The sequence below is a fragment of the Panthera leo genome, chromosome E3 (genome assembly GCF_018350215.1).
Source record: "Panthera leo isolate Ple1 chromosome E3, P.leo_Ple1_pat1.1, whole genome shotgun sequence".
NCBI lineage: Eukaryota > Metazoa > Chordata > Mammalia > Carnivora > Felidae > Panthera > Panthera leo.
In genome coordinates this window covers 20,542,445-20,559,964 of record NC_056694.1, presented here as the reverse complement: position 1 = coordinate 20,559,964, position 17,520 = coordinate 20,542,445, and positions in this window count along the sequence as shown.

The following is a 17,520-nucleotide window of genomic DNA, read 5'->3' as shown; positions in this document are numbered from 1 at the left end:
CTTTGTGTAATCTGCAGGAGTAATTGGATTCCTACAAACGTGGCTGAATTTTCAACATCCCTGAGATGGGGAGGAAGTGGGGAGTCTGACACGATGAGCCCCCCCCCGCCCCGCCCGCCGCCAATTGCAGAAGTCTCTTTTGTTCTCTAGTTAAAGCTGACCTTTTCTCTCCGGTTTGAAAGGTTATGTCCTAATAAGTTTGGCCACTGTAACAGAAAGGATGGGGTTCCTTTCAATGAAACAAGGCTGTAAAAGTCACAGCTCTCTGGCTCCTGAGATGCCATCGCTGCTACGGCCGGTCATTACCTGATTCAAGAAAATAAGGATGAAGGGGTTCTCCTCTGTTGAAAAAAAAAAATTTCTCGCTTCTGGGAACATAGAGACAAGAACGCACGCGCATGCGCGCGCCTTCACACACGCGGGCGCCCCCTATTGACGCCCCTTTTGTCAATGGCTTTCGTTCTTTCCCATCAACGTGGGTACTTGGGACCAAAGAGGATAGTGCTGCCTTCTTATCTTGATTCTGCCACTTGCTAGCCCGCTAACCTTGGGCAAAGGAAACTCTCGGGGCCTCGGTTTCCCCATGCTTTAAATGGGGGGGGGGTGTCCCGATACAATTTACATTGTAGAGTTGTCACGAAGCTGCATTTGTCACTGCTCCGCACTGGCACGGAGCGGGCATTCGTGTTTGTGACCTCAATTCAGCAAGAGGAGAAAAATGGCACGCAGATGCATTCCTGCCAAAGCGAAGGGTGCGGCTTGCTTGGTGTTTTCAGGTTATTCTCAGAAAGGAAGAAGCTTGAAAAGAAGGAAGCCACGTGAAGGAGGGTGTCTCTGGGCCCCGGGGACAGAGAGGCTTTGGCGCAGATGAGATCCCATGTGCCACAGCATCCCTAACAGCAGGGACTCCACCTCTAAGACCCAAGAGCGTCCAGTGTTGGGTCCCATTGTGAATGGAGTATTTTTACCCTTTTTAAAAATCTTTTTAATTTTATTTCGAGAGAGAGAGAGACAACCAGCAGGGAAGGGACAGACAGAGAGGGGGACAGAAGATCCAAAGAGGGGCTCAGCTGACAGCACAGAGCCCAATGCAGGGCTCGAACCCACAAACTGTGAGATCATGAGCTGAGCCGAAGTCTAAGGCTTAACCGACTGAGCCACCCAGGCGCCCCTGGATTATTTTCACTCTTAAAGAAGTGAAGGGAGTTACCTTATGATTTGTTCTTATCATAGCAATTTTCAGATAAGAAAGTGTGAAGTTTCAGCGATAAGAAATTGTCGAAAATAATTAAAACAAATCCATTTAATAGAAGTTACTAAGATGAGAGCATAACTTTGGGCATTGTTATGGAAAGATGCTAATGATACATTGTTAGGAGTCTATTTTTGAAAAAGAACCTGTATTTAGGAAAATGGATGGATGGGTATATGACAAGTCGTAGTTTTACTTGGGTTGCAGGATTATGTGTGATTTTGTTCTTTCTTCCTTTTTGCTTTTTCATATATTTCTTGTTTCCTCTCTCATTCCTTAACATTTGTGTAAAAGCTCTTGTTCCATATTTAAAATGTGTTTTCTTTAAAAAATATATTTTTAAAAATTTTATTAGAGAGAGAGTGCAAGTGGGGGAGAGGGGCAGAGCGAGAAAGAGAGAGAATCTTGAGCAGGCTCCTTGCCCAGCGTGGAACCCGACGTGGGGCTCGATCCCACAACCCTGGGATCCTGACCTGAGGGAGGGGAGGGAGGGAGCCAAAGGATCCGAAGTGGGCTCTGGGCTGACAGGCTGGCAACGTGTCTTCCTGGCAACAAGGAAGCCAACGTGGGGCTCGAACTCGTGAACCGCGAGGTCATGACCTGAGCGGAAGTCGGATGCTTAACCGACCGAACCTCGCAGGCGCCCGGAGATGGTTCCGTGCCTAAATAGGCAGCTGAGCTTGGAGGTGGTGTAGACGCCACATGCACATGTTTCGAAGTGATGTGTCTCTTGCCGTTAGTGTGCATTTTGCTGCCCACCAGCTTCTGGGGGTGCGCTGTCAGGGGCTCAGGAACAGCAGTGGGGAGACCGGGTGTGAACGAAGACAGGTGATGGGGGTAGCAGCCCCCCCCCCCCCCATAAGGTGATCCATGCAGCTCACAGGGAACTACAGCTTAGCCCATGCACAGTGACAGCTAATCTGCTTCCTATGCCTTTAATAGTTTCGGTGGCCCCTTTTCCCAAGCATGGTGTTTGTGAGCTTTGCTCTGATTGGCCCGGCTCAATCTAGCTGGCCAGGAGTTGGAAAGACACCAGTTCTCTGTCTCACTCACTTATTCCCATGCTCCAGCCCCTCGCTGACAAGCCAGCAGCCTTTGTGACACCGGGGCTAGTCATCGGTGACTCCTTGGCCATGATAAGACCGGGGGCATAGGGATATCTGCGGTGGGAACTTTGTCACGCTACCGACTGGATCCTCTCTTTTAAGGGGCTCTAACTTTCTACTTGACTTTAGCATCGCAAAAATAAATATGGATTTCGATGGGAGGGTTTGCCTCGTCTGGAGCACACCATTGCAGCCTGGGAGGAATGACGGTGTCCACCATTTCTGTGCTGTGGCATACAGCCTTCTTGGGCGCGTACAGACCGAGAGCCCCGAAGTTAAAACCGGTCTCACAGAGGCATGGTCTCGCGTTCAGGTTCTCCCCTGCGAATGCATTCCGTTTATTAGAGAGCTGGTTCGTCCATTAGCGATCGCGTGAGAAAGCCAGGAGAACACCCAGCTCTGAGGTTGGATTGCCCGGAGAGGTGTGATCGCATTTTATCTTCCAGAATATAGGTTGTTAAGGATCCAACTGTTCATTTTTGCATCGGTGGGATAATCGTCCGAGGCGTTAACTCCGTAGAGCTTGGCGTACTGGTGTATTTGGAAGAGTGCTGATGTGTCTTCTTCACATTCTAGGAATCTTATTTGGGAATTTAGCATGCCTACCAATTCAACGGACACATAAGGGAGAAATGGCCTTTGGCATGTGGCCAAATAGAGAATGACTTGGCGGATCCAAGTGCTGTCCCCACAGAATTCATACAGGTAGCAAAATATGTTCATTGTGGGGGAAAAAGTCCGCAGACCATGGACATTATCTAAAATGGTAGAACCACAGACAGAACCTCGGTCAACATTTTGTTTATTTCCTTGCAGTATCTACCTTCCTCTTTATATCTAGATCTATAGATCGATAGATCTATCTATAGATATATAGATAGAGATCTATATATCTATAGATAGATCTATCGATCGATCGATCGATCGATCTCTAATCTAGATCTATCGATAGATCGACCTAGATCTAGAGATAGATCTATAGAGATAGATCGATAGATAGATAGATAGATCGATCGATCGATAGATAGATAGATAGATATAGGGGCACCTGGGTGGCTCAGCCAGTTAAGCATCCGACTCTTGATATCGGCTCTGGTCATGTTCTCACCATTCATGAGGTTGCGCCCTGAGTCAGGCTCTATACGGACAGCATGGAGCCTGCTTGGATTCTCTCTCTCTGCCCCTCCTTTGCTTGCTTTCTCTCTCTCTCTCTCAAAATAAGTAAACATTTAAAAAGTAAAAAAAAAAAGAGAAATATACAGATGTAGGTCTCTCTCTCTGTGTCTATACCTGTATTTTGTACTCTGGACAGATAGAGATATAGTTTGACTATTTACAGACTGAAACTATGCACACACACACACACGCACACACACACTTCCTGTTTTTTACAAAATGAAGATCATAGAATACACGATATATCTTGGCTTACATTTGGATGATTTTGCGTAATGGAATACCATACGCATTGTCCTGTGATGCTAAGTATTCTCTGCAACATGATTTTAATGGCTTCCTAATATTTCATTATATGGCTGTACCATAATTTGTCACACAAGCCTATTGTGAATATTTATGTTTCTTAAATTTATCACTCTTATAAATAATGTTGTGATAATATCACGTGTGCAGTCTTGAGTATTTCCTTTGGAGGAATTCCTGGAAGTAATTCGGAGAGGATATAAAGACTTTTATAAGCCTTTTGATGTATCTTGCCAAATTACCCTCAAGAAAGGACAAAACAATTTATTTTCCCACCATCAGTGAATGCATCGACAACAGTGTCCCATGTATAATTTTATTCTTTGTCAACTTGATAGATGAGTGATGGCATTTTGTTGTTGCTTTCATTTGCATGGAATTTATTACAAAATAGACTGATTCGTTTAGCCCTATGTTATCCATACGTTTTTCTTCATTTGTGAACTGTCAGTTCATGTCCCCTAGTTTTTTTGTTTTTTTGGTTTTTTTTAATGTTTTTAATGTTTAGTTTTGAGAGAGAGAGAAAGAATAAGTGGGGAGGGGCAGAGAGAGAGGGAGACAGAAGATCCGGAGGGATCTCTGTGCCGTCCGTGCAGAGCTCGCTATGGGGCGCGAACTCACGAACTGCCAGATCATGATCTGAGCCAGAGTCAGACGCTTAACCGACTGAGCCACCCAGGCGCCCTGGCCTGTACTTTTTTTTCTATTGGATGTTCCTTTTGGTTTTTCTTTGTTGATCCGCTGAGGTTATTTAAATATCAGATATGTTAGCTTTTGAGGGCAAAAGTGGTGATAAGAACGCGCACGGCAAAGATTCGAATAGAATAAACCCAGAACCATTCATCGGCCTCACTCCGTCTCTGGGGATTAGGGCAAGTGGTAAGAGGGGAGTGCTGGTTTATTCTCAGCTTGCCTCTCAACCTGACCCATAGTCCACCCATTTCTGTCTGACTCCATGCCTCAGGAGGCTGACCTCTGTCTATGCGCTGGATTCTTGGGCCCCCTTGCTCTCAGCTTTCCAGTTGGTTTTGGCCCATGGGCATCAGTGACAATCGATCAGAGGGCAGCAAGAGAGAGGCAAATGGGTATTTATATCCTCTCCTCACCCCCTGACTGCCTGGTAGAACCTGCAATAATCACGTGTTCATTTTGTAATTAGCTCTAATCCTTGTACATTTTTTTCCCCAGGCCCCTTGGGTTTGCTCTGGGGATTTGAAAGGCATTGTCCATTTCTTTCTATTGAGTAGTTGGACTCCTTATTGTCAACAGGAAAGAGCTCGTGGACCATTACAGATTTTTAGACATTGCGTGTTATCTCATTATGAATACCCTCTGAATCTATTGTTCTGCCTTTTGATTTTATTTAAAATGTGTTTTGGGGCACCTGGGTGGCTCAGTCGGTTAAGCGTCTTGACTCTTGATTTCAGCACAGGTCATGATCTCATGGTTCATGAGATCGAGCCCCTCGTTGGGCTCTGCGCTGACAGCCACAGAGCCTGCTTGAGATTTTCTCTTCCTCGCTCTCTGCCCCCCCCCCCGCTCTCTCTCTCAAAATAAATAAACCTAAAGAAATAAAAGATGTTTTGACATATGTATAGTAAAATTACGTTCAGTCAAATTGCCTGTATATCCTCGTTCAGTCTCTGGGTATCCTGTTCCAATTAATAAGGCTTTATGATCCTAAGAATTTGTAAATGTAGCCGCTTCAATTGTCTTCTAAGATTTTCATTCAAATTCTATTTGTAAGTCGATCGGCTCTCCACCTGATGCAGACTTTTTGAATTTTTGGCTCTTTTGACATATAGTGCTAAGGACGTGCAAGTCTCTGGTGGATATGGGATGTATATTCGATATGATGGGAGGTAGGTGTTCAGACTCATTCATAGTCAGACGCTACCACCATTCATTGGTCGGGGTAGCAACAGATTACCACTTTGCTTTCAAGGGTTTGGTCAAAAGAAGCCCCACAAAAATGAAAACTTTTAACACTTACCCCTGGTGGGTACGCGGGGAACAGTCGCTCTCAGAAGTTACTGGAAGGAGGATAAATTTTTACAGGCCTTTTGGAAAGTAACATGGCAGTATCTTTTAAAATTAAAAGTAACACATGCTGTTCAACCCAACAATCCCACTTCTGGGAATTCAACCCCTAGTAATAAAACACATCAATAAATTAAGGCACATGTACCAGGATGTTTATAGCAGCCTTGCTTGTAGCCGGAAAATAAATGTGGATGACAAAGAAAGGTTGAAAAATCTATATAATGGGACATTTTGCAGCCACTTTAAAGAGTGAATTATAGCTGTAACAGAAGGATTTCTATGAGGCATTGTTGAGGAAGAAGAGAAAGGTAAAGAAATGTGTTTCACACGGTAGTATTTTTATTAAGCAAACAATGACCCCGAAATGGATGTGGGTGGGGGTGGTGGTAAATCTGCAAATAATTACATGAGAAGGGCAGAGAAGAGCTTACAACAGTTTTGGGAGCAAAGGGTATATTGTTGTGTGATTTGTGAGCAGGGCAAGAGAAACATTGTAATAGGAGAGGCAAATTTTCCACTTAAGAGACGATCCCTGTTTGGTTTGTTACAGATCTCTCCATGTATTTGCATAAATAAATGAGAAAAAAAGAATATGACGATTGACTCATAATGATGTCCACGACAGATTGTCGGGCACCAAGGCCAAGTTGCACTGAAATGTGTTAAGAGGCAATAAAGAAAAGCCCATGTACACACGGTGACGTTTGCTTATACAACAGCTGAAAAGTCGGTTCTATTCCACATCGTTCATGGTGGGGGGCAGTGGAAGGGGGAAGGAGGTGAAGAGAAGTGATCGCAAGGAGGGGCGCCTGGGTGGCTCAGTCGGCTTGACATCTGACTGTTGATCTCGGCTCGGGTCCCGATCTCACGTTTTGTGAGTTCAAGCCCCACGTCAGGCTCTGTGCTGACAGCTCAGAGCCTGGAGCCTGCTTCAGATTCTGTGTGTGTGTCTCCCTCTCTCTCTGCCCCTCCCCTGTTCGGGCTCTGTCTCTCTGTGTCTCAAAAATAAAGAAAAACATTAAAAAGACGTAAAACATGAAAAAACAATTGACAAGGAAATGACAGATTTGTACCCATAAAATTTTACATTGTATTATTGCGACCAAAGGAGAGAGAGAGAGAGAGAGAAGGGGAGACACAGAATCCGAAGCAGGCTCCAGGCTCCGACCTTGACAGGCTCCGACCTGTCAGCAGAGAGACTGATGCGGGGCTCGAACTCACGAGCCGGGAGATCATGACCTGAGCCCAGGTTGGCGCTTCACCGACGGAGCCACCCCGGTGCCCTGGAGTTTGGGATTTTAGACCGAAGCTTTTTAGGGTATCTCCATCTCAGTCCCGTTGACTTCGGGGCCGGCTAAGTCTTTGCACTAAAGGACATTTAGCGCAGCAGCCCCACCTATACTCATCAGGAGACGGTAGCAACCCCTGCCCTTCCAGTTGTGAAAACCAAAAATCTCTCCAGGCATTGTCACATGTCACCTTGGGGACAAAGTGTCCCCCTCCACTCCCCAAGAACCAGTGCTGGGTGATGGGGAGCGGACGGTCTTTAAGTAGCTGACAATGACTTTGTGGTGGAAGACAGACTGGAGAGGAGGAGGCTGGAGGCAGGGAGACCGCTCAGGAGGCCGCTACTGTGATCCAGACGAGAACCAAGGTCCGCCTGGGAGAAGTCTCTCTCCTAAATTCATCTCTGATCTGCTGCCTGCCCTCCATCCCTGCTGTCCTGGCCCCTGTTCCCATCACCCTTGTTATTTTTTACCTTGTCTACCTGCCTCGTCCCCTCTCTCCTTCTCTCTCTCCTCGTCCCCTCGTTCTCCTTGTTGCTGCCACAGGGAAATTTCTGATGAGATCGGGCGCGTTCAGGGTGGTGTGGCCACAGACCAGCGGGAACTGTCTTAAAAGCAAAGCGAAACATGTTCATTCTCAGCTTAGGGACCTACAAATGGCCCCTGTCACCGGCAGGATCAAGAACAATCTCTATGAGGACAACGAGGCCCTTTCGGAGCCGGACCCTGCATGCTTCCATTCTTTCCGTGTGCCAGGGTCTAGGTCATAACTTCTCATGACCTACTTACCATCTCTTCAATGGCGTCGAATCTTCCTGGACAACTTCTTCTCAGCCTTGTATTCCTCTTCTTTCCATCTGCCAAGAATCTCCTTAAATGTCACCTCTTCTGAGAAGCCTCCTTTGCTTGGCTGAGGGTAGAGTTGAAGATTCCTTTTCTGGGTTCCAATCCTATGGCGCTTACCATAGGAGTCTCTATCTCATAGCACCCTAATTCTTTTGTCGAGCCACCCCACTTGCCTGTGAGTCCTTCAGAATCAAAGTTTGTGTTGAGATCGGGCGCGTTCAGGGTGGTGTGGCCACAGACTCAGTGCCTGGGGCGCATTCAGCACTTAAGTATTTTCTGGAAAAGGAAAGGAAGGACGAAAGAGCAGACCAACACAAGCATCAATATGGCTCTGCTAAGTTAGTAATCGTGCAAGAAATTTAATTTTTTTTTTACATTTTATTTATTTTTGAGAGACCGAGAGAGACAGACTGAGGGGGGAGGGGCAGAGAGAGAAGGAGACACAGAATCCAAAGGAGGCTCCAGGCTCTGAGCCAGCTGTCAACACTGAGACCAATGCGGGGCTCAAACCCTTGAACCGTGAGATCATGACCTGAGCCGCAGTCATATGCTCGACTGACTGAGCCACCCAGGCACTCCCATGCAAGCAATTTAAAAAATAATTTTTTTAATGTTTTATTTATTTTTGAGACAGAGAGAGACAGAGCATGAACGGGGGAGGGTCAGAGAGAGAGGGAGACACAGAATCTGAAGCAGGCTCCAGGCTCTGAGCTGTCAGCACGGAGCCCGACGCGGGGCTCGAACTCACAGACCGTGAGATCATGACCTGAGCCGAAGTCGGACGCTTAACCGACTGAGCCACCCAGGCGCCCCCCGTGCAAGCAATTTTAAAAGAGACGTGGAAGGATAGAATCGCTCGATAATGAAATTAATCAGGGAACTTGTAAAAGAGATGTTTCAAGAATAGAGAACAGTCTGTAGTCGAAGGGGACATCTCTGGGGTTGTAGGAAGTCTTCTCTCAGAGTTTGGCCTTTGGTACATTTTCTTTGGCCCCACGTTATGCTGTATTTTCTAAAAAGTCAGTAATTACTGTGAAAAATCACTGGGAAGTAGGCTTTATGATAACCACAAAAACAAAAAAAACCCCAGTATCATAAAAATACGGATGTCTGCCTTCGTTTGGCATGAACGGCTGAATAAGAAGCCAAGAGTTGGCCAACTCAAGTGGACTGGGTTGCCCTAGAAGTTAGAAGAGGCAGTCCGTGGGCAGGCAGGGATCGGTCACATAGTCCCAATATGGCACTGCAGGGTTTATGGAGACAAGAGATTATAGACACTCCCTGCAGGTGCAGGTAAGGGTCCTATTGCTTCGAATGCCTGTGTAGGGTGGTTGGATATGCAGTTGATTGGGACCAGGAAAGGCAGGGGGCTGATGGTCAAGGAACACCCCCAACAAACTGGAGTCACTCCTAAGTGGTGGGATCGCTGACATCCTCATGCAAGGTGGTGGAATCTGAACGTCTTTTCCAGAACTCTGGCTCACCCAGGGCAGCCACTGGGACCATGTCGTGAGTGAGCCCATGAAGGGGTCTGTAGAATTGTGGCCAGTGAACCGAAAGTGTGCTCTAAGATAGCAAACATGTTTGCTAACGGGTCTCACGCACAGTGTTTTATGAATTAAAGACAAGAGCAATAAAGCCGTGTTAGTCTCAATTCCCTGAGAAAAGCCAATCAACAACCAAACTTGGAATTGATTTTTTTTTTCGGTAGTTCAATACTTAATGTTACATGTTAAGCAACAGGATTTTACAATTCACTAGTCCTTCACTTACAGGGAATTAAGCAACAAAAATCCATTCTCTTCCCCAATGCCAAGAGCCCAGGCTATGCACTAATAAGGGAGCGAACCAATTGAGTGATTCAGTCAGCACATTGATCTCTTGTTTTCCCGAACACCGATTTCTTTGCTATATGTGGGGACTCTTTAATAGACTCCAAGAGCTCTTTCTTCTTGCCTTCTGTAATTCTTCACTCTCTCTCCCCATCTCCCCAAGCCAGAGGTTCAGGAAACTGCTGACGTCCGTGTTACTGAAACTTTTGCAGACAAGAGACCTGCTGCCCGAGATCTCGTTCCTGAGCAGCGTTTATAAAAACCTCACATGTGCTCCGTATTTAAGGGACTGTTTTGTTTTGCGTGTTTGTCTGTTTGTTAGATTCCATACGTAGGTGAAATCATACGGTATTTGTCGTGCTCGGTCTGAGTTATTTCACTTAGCATAAAACGTTCTAGGTCCACCCGTGTAGCAAATGGCAGGGTTTCAGGGTTGGGGGGGGGATGGGGGAAATAGCTGAAGGGGATTAAGATGACAAGCTTCTGGTTATAAAATAAAGAAGTCACAGAGATGAAAAGTACAGCCCAGGAAATAGAACCAAAAATACGGTAGTAGCATTGTGTGTAAACGCACACGTGTGGTGGTCAGAACGGAGTAATGTATAGAATGTTCGATCGCTGTGTTGTATACCTGAAACGAATATAACATTGTATGTCAACTCTACTTCGAGAATACATGAAGAAAGTCAAACATGTAGACGCAAAGGGAACTTGCTTTGGTCCTCAGAGCACCCTTGTGAAATATACACTATTATTCCGTGACAATAATGTGGTCCTTGTTTATACCTGAGGACAACGAGTCACATGGAGGTCATCATCACCCAGGTATGGAGTGGCTGGGCTACAGCTTGAACCAAATGCTTGGGCTCAGGTCCTTGACCTTAACCTTCACACTCTGCTCCTCTCCGATGTCGATATATTTGGACGCTATTCTCTAGAAAGAGTGGCTACCTTAGGTGAATCGCCACCCATCACTACTTACCTATGAAGAAACTTGAATTTGGTAGGTGCCCGATGATGAGTCGATGCGTGAGCTCATTCAGCGCATTTTGCTCTCCTAATATGGTCTATTGTTTGGCATGTCGTGTGGTGCAGACAGAATGGAGCAGACGTGAGGTGGGGGACAGCCTCCGAGACCCCAGTTTCGAAACTGCTGGTGTTTTACAGAGCTCTAAAAAAACAAGGGCTTATACATCCTCCAGGACCAGACAAGGAAAAGCTTGTCTTGTGCTTAAGGTTTGATGGACACAGGTCAAGTGGTGTCTTCCCATTCTGCCCAATCCTTAGGAGCTCCTCATCCATGAACCAGGATCAGGGGCTACAGCGGATGGACAATTACTTCCTAAATAAGTCCCATCACGAGGCTCGTGGCTAAGCCTCTCTGTCCTAATAGGACAGGAAAGAGGGAAGGACGGCTTTAAGAGACCTCAGGGTCTCCTTGAGCGCATCGCGAAGGCCTCGTTTGTCTCCACGGTTGGTGTTTTAGCTGTCAGCGGAGTCGAGGTTGCCACAGAGGTGCCTCGGGTGGTCCGGTGAAGGAGGCAAGGAGGAACATAGACGCTTGGTATTTTCTTACCTGTAAGTGAACTTGAGTTACGTGTTTATTATGTTTATTACTTCCATAGTGAATCAACACAAGACAGAAACAAAAATACCCACCTCTACCATTATCAACCCCAAACCTACCAATATCAACAACTTCTTTCTTTCTTTCTTTCTTTCTTTCTTTCTTTCTTTCTTTCTTTCTTTCTCTTCCTTTTTTTCTTTTTCTTTCTTTTTCTTTCTTTTCTTTCTTTCTCTCTTTCTTTTTCTTTCTTCTTTCTTTTCTTTTTCTTTCTCTTTTTCTCTTTCTTTTTCTTTCTCTTTTTTTCTTTTTCTCTTTCTTTTTCTTTCTTTCTCTCTTTCCTTCTATTTCTTTCTTTCTCTTTCTTTCCTTTCTTTCTTTCTTTCCTTCTATTTCTTTCTTTCTCTTTCTTTTTTCTTTCTCTTTCTCTTTCTTTTCTTTCTTTCTTTTTCTTTCTCTTTCTTTTTCTTTCTTTTTCTCTTTCTTTTTCTTTATTTATTTCCCTTTTTTCCTCTCTTTCTTTCTTTCCTTCTATTTCTTTCTTTCTCTTTCTTTCCTTTCTTTCTTTCTTTCTTCCTTCTATTTCTTTCTTTCTCTTTCTTTCTTTTTTCTTTTTCTTTTTCTTTCTCTTTCTTTTCTTTCTTTCTTTTTCTTTCTTTTTCTCTTTCTTTTTCTTTATTTATTTCTCTTTCTTTCTTTCTTTCTTTCTTTCCTTCTTTCTTTCTTTCTTTCTTTCTTTCCTTCTTTTTCTTTCTTTCTTTTTAAAGAAGCATGTACCAGATGTCAGGCTAAATATTGTCAAGCATTATGTGAGTAATCCTTCCAGAACCCTTCAGGGAAGTACAGTTTGAGTGCTGCTCATGGTTTATTGCAGAACCACCCAAGTCCCCAGAGCCAGTAGGGGCCAGAGTGAGGATCTGGATCCCAACCCCGGATGCGAGCTGTTTGGGACGCCACTGAGACCCCCCGAACTCTGTCCTGCTGCTTCCTGTTACCTCTGCCTTCTCTGCTCAGCTCTTCCCTGCGCCCTGAATGGAGTTTGATATGGAATTTCTGTTCCCTTAGGTCCTGGCCACTGTTGCATCAGTGAGGGTAGTCTCGTTGTGCCCTGCATTGCAGCAGCTGAATCAAGGTAGGAGGTATAGTTTTTCTTTTCACCCATCGCAGGAAGGGTTGAGGCTAGAGAGTTATCTGAATGAAAAGCTATCTTTGACTGCCTGGAATATCTTTTTTTTTCTGTACCCCTCACATGGACACTTGACCTGTTGACTTCTATTTTTTGTTAAAGACTTCACATCTTCCAGAAAGGAATGTAATTCCAACGCACATGTATCGGGCACAGGGTGTGACTCATTGAGTAGCTCACAGATGAGGGAATGAATGAATGAATGAATGAATGAATGAATGTATATGCAGTCAACACAGGTAGAGTGCGCATGGATGTTTCCCTATAAAACACCAACTTTAATCATTTAAAAAAGAGTAAATTAAAAAAACCGTAAGTTTATTTATTTATTTTGAGGGAGAGAGAGAGAGCGCACAAGTGGGGGAGGTACAAAGAGAGAGGGAGACAGAGAGAGAGAATCCCAAGCAGGCTCCACACTGTCAGTGCAGAGCCCAACGTGGGGCTCAAACTCATGGACCGCGAGATCATGACCTGAGCTGAAATCCAGAGTCAGATGCTCAACTGACTGAGCCACCCAGGCGCCCCTAAGAAAGAGTACATTTAATGAAGTTTGAGCTACCCTGTAAGAAAACTCATGAGTCTGGGAAGGATAGTGTTGACAGAGAGTAATCTTCATAAATCTTTTGTTTAGGAACCAAAACCACAAAAAGCATGTGAAATGGTTGAACGATTGGCTCTGAGGGGTGGGGTAGCCTAGTGCACAGCTCCCCACCCAGAGTAGGCATGAGATTAAAACGCAGATTTTCCGGCACTGCTTCCGGAAATTCTGATTTGGCGTTAGACTCGAGATTATTATCTTTTCTTCATTTAGCAATCTGGTACATTCCACAGATCATGTGCTATTCTAAGTGTTTGCACAAGTTCATGCATCTCGTTTTCATTACAACCACAAAAGGCAAGTAAGTGTTCCTGTTACCTTCATTTCGTATGAATGATGGAATCAGGGCTGGACGTGGGCAGGAGATGTATCCCTCCTCTGACGCACTGTTTTAGGTGTTGGGGCCGCTGTTCTAAAACATGTCCCGACAGCTCTTTCAACTCTGGTGTGAATCAGTCTGCAAGCAGAATGTTCTATCATGGAGCAAGTCAGTGTTGGGCAAAGATAAATTCTCCCTTTGCATAAGAAGTCTCTTGGTCGCCTCCACCACTGTGTGAACACTGATGATCGTCGTATCGTGTGACAAATGTCCAGGGACCCAGTGCCTCCTCTGTGTGTCTTGAGGGCGGGGCCAGTTTTCAGTTCGCGTTTAAACCCCCCATGTAGTAGGTAGGCGGTAGCTGCTGAATAAATGAACAAATAAATGAATGCATTTACTCTTTATCAGAATTCTGTGAAAGAGCTTGCCTATTAAGTGTTAGCAATGTGCACTTAGTGTCCTATTGCTGCTATAACAAATCACCACTGACTTGGTGGCTTAAGGTGACATAAACGGAAGTCAGAAATCCAAACTGAGTCTCAGCGGGCTGAAATCAAGGCATTCGCAAAGGTGTGTTCCTTCTGGAGGCCCTAGGAGAGAATCTGTGTCCTTGAGTTTGCGGCTTCTAGAAGCTGTCAGTTCCTTGGCTCGTGGGCCTCTGCCATCTTTCATCTGCCAGCCATTGTATCGTTTCAACCTCTGCTTCCAATGTCTCCCGCTTTTGCTCTTAAGGACCCTTAGGATTACATGGGGCCCGCCCCGATAATCCGGGATAATCTCCCCACCTTGAAACCCTTCATTTAACCACACCTGTAAAGTCCCTTTTGCCATGACCGGTAACATTTTCACAGGTCCTGGGGACTAGGATGGGAACCATTATTCCGTCTACTCTAGGCATCCAGGATGTAATAGATGTCCCACATCGTTTTCTGTTTAACTAATTAATAATTCTTTCACTCAACATTAGACTTTATAATAAGGTAGAAATACAGATACGTTTAGGGCTGAGTATAGCATCGTCTTTACATTAAAGAAAGCCCATAGAGGTATTGGACAGAAACTCAACGCCAGCCCTGGAGGAGAAGACAGAAAATGTTCTATAGATTTCACAGGAGAGCAAGACCACTTGTAGCTGAGAGAATACAGGAAGGCTTCCTGGGGGAAGTAGCAGTGGAGCTGGAATGTGACGATCGTGTCGAATTTGGGAATGGGAAGGGAGTGGGGACAGAAAGAGCGAGGGCATGGAGGAAGGAAAGCCTGATACAACCAATACACGTTGAATGTTATCAGATGCCAGACACTGTCGAATATTCCCTCAGGATTCCTACCCTTGCCTTCCAAACAGCAGCCCTGAGATATATACAGAATTATTCCCCCCACATTATAGGTGAAGAAACTGAGGCACAGATGGCCTGAGCAACTTACCCGATGGAAGTGATACAACGTGATTGGAAACCCAGCTTCTCCCCCAGGAGGAAATAGTTGTGTTTGAATGGAGGGTGTCACGTATACGTAAAAGGGAGTGGAGAATAAGATCGTAAAAGGTAGGGAGAGACCAGACCATTTAAGAATTTGAGCCCCTCCACCAAAAAAAAAAAAAATAATAATAATAAAAAAAATTGAGACCCCAGTTTTGAGTTAGTGCTTCATTTAAAAGGTAATAAGCACTGGGGCAACCTGGGTGGCTCCATCAGTTAAGCGTCCGACTTTGGCTCAGGTCATGATCTCACGGTTCGTGAGTTCGAGCCCCGCGTCGGGCCGTGTGCTGACAGCTCAGAGCCTGGAGCCTGCTTCGGCTTCTGTGTCTCCCCCTCTTTCTCTCTGCCCCTCCCTGGCTCTCACCGTCTCTCTCTCAAAAATAAGTAAACATTAAAAAATTTTTTTAAAAAGTAATAAGCACTTCTACTTTTGAGGAGGTAGAGTAGCCATAATTTCTCCTACGCCTTCCGCTATATACAACCAGAAACCTAGACAGATGGACTGGATACCTTGGCTACATGAGGTCCCAATTTTTGTCTTTTTATTTTATTTTTTTTGTTATGATGCCTCCATCCCGGGTTTGGAGCTTAAGAAGCAGCAGCCTTCAGGCATCAAGGAGTGCGGGCAAAGAAAAGCCCCCACAAAAGCTCTGTCTCTAGTCAAAGGGCTATGAAGGGGGCAACCTAGCAAAACGGAAAACTTCCAGACAATAGCTGCTCTATGTCAGCCAGACTCCCCCGGAAAAGCCATAGCCCCACACCCATCTAAGCTGACAAAGGTTGAGTGGGGGGGTCTGCGCTTCTGCCCTTGCCAGGCGGTCATGAAGACCCCTCCATGGCTGTGGTGTTCGAGGAGATCGTATTGGGAGCCTGGAATTTCAGCCCACCCAGTAGTAATGAGGAGCCCCTCATTCTTCCCAGGGGGCGGCATCAGGACTTTCGCCATTGCCCAGCAGCGAAGCCACACCCCGTGGTGTCAGTGGAGTATGCATGGGAAGTGGCCACAAGGTACAGTGACCCCTCCCAGCCAGGGAGGTACCAGCAGAGATCTAGTCCTCCCCTACTTGGGTATCCACAGAGACTTGGTGAGGAACGTGGCCTTGAGCCCCAACCCAGTAATGGGGCGGTGAGCCCCTTCCCCTGCCAGAGCCGTGTTTCAGAAATCCAGCTAATGCAGAGAGTTGAAGTAAGATTTCATGTGTCATCACCTAAACCCCAAAACATCCGGGTTTCAATACAAATCACTTGTGACCCCAAGAACAAAGAAAATGTCAACTTGGATGAAAAAAAAAAAGGACAATCGATCAGTGCCAGCCTGAAAATGACAGAGAGGTTGGAATTCTGTCAAGAATCTTTGTCAAGATTGTAAAGTAGTCCCCCTAAAGTAGTCCTCATAAAATGCTTCAATGAGAAATTACAAATGGGCTGAAAACACATTAAAAAAAGAGAAACTCTCAGAAAATAATGGAAGCTCCAAAGAAGAAGTAAATGGGAAAGACAGTAATTGAGATAAAAAGCCCAATGAATGAGCTCAGCAACAGAATGTAGAGGTCAGAAAATGGCATCAGTGAAGTGGAGGGTAGAATAAGGGGAAATACCAAATCTTAGTAACAGAGAAAACATTTAATGAACAAAATGAGCAGGTCTTCAAGGGCTCGTGGCCTTTTAATAAAGGATCTAACTTACGGTGTCAGGGTCCCAAAAGGAGAAGAGCAAGAGACGGGGCTGAAAAGAATCAAAGAAATAATGGCCGAAAACTTCCTAAATTTGACAAAAGACATAAATGTATAGATTCAAGACCCCGAGTGAGTCCCAAAGAGGACAAATCCAAAGAACTTCACACACCAAGAAATATCACAGTCTGGATTCTGAATGTTAAACAGATCTAACTTCTGAATGTTAAAACAAGACAAAAAAAAAAATCTCAAAAGCAACCGTAGAGAAATGCCTTCTTATTCTGTGGGGGAAAACAATTTGAATCACAGAGGATTTCTCATCGGACAAAGAGACCAGAAAAGGAAATGGCACTTTTTCTTTCAAGCTGGAAGAAAAGGGTTGTCAACTCAGAATCCCATCTAGTGAAAATGCTATTTGGGAATGAAGGAGAAATCAAGACATTCTCAGAGGAAAGAAAGCTAGGAGTGCTGTCAGCAGATTTACCTAAAAAAGAATGGCTAATGGGATTCTCTAAGTAGAAAAGAAAAAAAAAAAGACAATCTTGGAACCTCAGGAAGGAAGACGGAAAGTGGCAAGAAAAAAAAATATGGGTAAACATAATACATTTTCCTTCACCTCTTGAGTTTCCTAACTTATATTTGATGGTGGAAGAAAGAATTACAACACTGATGTGGTTTTCAACGTATGCGAAGGAAATACTTAAGATGACTGTATTATAAGTGGGAAAGGTAAAGAGATGTAATTAAAGGGGTTAAGGTTTCATTTGAATTTGTAATATAACACCACCAGTAGACTGTGATCATTTATGTGTATAAAAGTTAGTACCTAGAGCAGTCACTAAAAAAGCCACA